This window comes from Haplochromis burtoni, unplaced genomic scaffold (assembly GCF_018398535.1).
Source record: "Haplochromis burtoni strain Fernald_Lab_line unplaced genomic scaffold, NCSU_Asbu1 Contig_661, whole genome shotgun sequence".
NCBI lineage: Eukaryota > Metazoa > Chordata > Actinopteri > Cichliformes > Cichlidae > Haplochromis > Haplochromis burtoni.
In genome coordinates, this window is record NW_024583022.1 from 1 (window position 1) to 1,522 (window position 1,522).

Here is a 1,522-nt window from a genome sequence, read left to right on the forward strand (position 1 = left end):
CCAGAAGCTCAAATGGAACCTTGGTATAAGGACACTTCTTCAGCAGATAAAAAGTGAGGGAGTTTTGACCAACAACAAGGTTGGCACAGCAGCCATACTTCTCATGATGAAGTATTAGAAGGAAGATGAAGACTCCCTCTTTGTCTTAGCAGATGTAAGCTTCTTTCATACAGCTCTATGTTTAATGTTGTTGCTTGCTGTCCTGTTATATTTTTTTATTTGTTACATAAAATGTCTTGGTCCTTTTTCTGGCAGGAAACATCTACCAGGATGTCCCTTAAAGCAGAGAGCAACCTGCCCATCACCCCAAGGCTGATTATGCTTGGTAAGAAGTCATTCATGAAATAGAGCTGATTAGACCATATTACAATATCTATTTGGCACAGGAGCTTTTCGTGGACACAGGTATCTCTGTTTTGTTAGCTCAAATTTCTGTAATTTCCTTTATAAACCAAGGTTGTTGGACATGTGTCTCAGTGAATCCAGCAAAGTAACAATATCAAATTTCACATTACATATTACTGATCAACATAGTAGTCTAGCTACACCAACAGCAGAAATACTGAAGTCAATACTGTAAAGTTTAACAGCAGCACAAACTATAAACTCCAAAATAACCATACAGTTGATTCATCTCCGGTAATTTAAATGGGCTGACTGTTTGTTAGGTGTGTTTAATGTGCAGAATAATTCCCAATTATGTACAATTATAATATGTTAAAATGGACTTATGTACATAAGGCCATTAATAATTAACTGTATGTAGCTATTTGCTTTATGACTATCTAGACAGTGTGAAGAAGTGAAGTACTGAAATTATTTTATGTTGCATAATTACAACATGTTGCCCCTATACATTTAAGGACAAAGTTCAATGACCACCACCTGCTGGATGGTGAATGTAGAGGGGTGTGTAATTGTTGAGCTGGACAAAGAGAACACCTTTGCTGATGCAATGTCAGTCTTCTTTGGTTCATTCTATGTATTGAACCTGGAATACCAGGAGTCAGCGTGTGCAAGGTTTTTTTGTAAGGATAAACCGTGAAGAGGGAACAAAATGTACCTCCAAGGTTGGGACGAGCAGAAAGACTGGGACCACTGTGAAGCGAAAGGTTGTTCACATTAACCCTCATGTCACAACTTTCCTCTAGTGGCTTACTGAATTTGAGTGGAGAACTTCAAATTATGTAACTGTTTTTGCCATTTTAGTGAATTTCTTGTATAATTTAAGTGACCAATGTACCTGTGTCTCCACAGATGATCCATGGCCCATGCTTTCTGGACATTTACACAAGACGAACAACAATGAAGACAAGCTCTCTTGCCACTCTTGCAAGACTCTGTCCAATAGGTTTTTTGAGTGCAACAGTTTTGATTTTTTTTTCCTTCTTTTACCCGTTTGTTAAAAATTATTTCAGCTACTTACACTTTAATTGTCACATGTATTGGCTCACCTTACAAATCAATGAACTCAGTCCACAAAGCAAGATCAGGGTTCAGTGCAGGTCAGTCAAGTTCCTTC

At 37.8% G+C, this 1,522-nt stretch overlaps 1 long non-coding RNA gene across 1 annotated transcript; it reads left to right on the plus strand.

Annotated features, from left to right (window-relative positions):
- The first annotated feature begins 50 nt into the window (after nucleotides 1-50).
- Nucleotides 51-1,345, plus strand: LOC102300296. The gene is made up of 3 exons (XR_317565.2): nucleotides 51-154; nucleotides 256-325; nucleotides 1,258-1,345. It is a non-coding gene; the product is annotated as an uncharacterized LOC102300296 (long non-coding RNA).
- The last annotated feature ends 177 nt before the right edge of the window (nucleotides 1,346-1,522 follow it).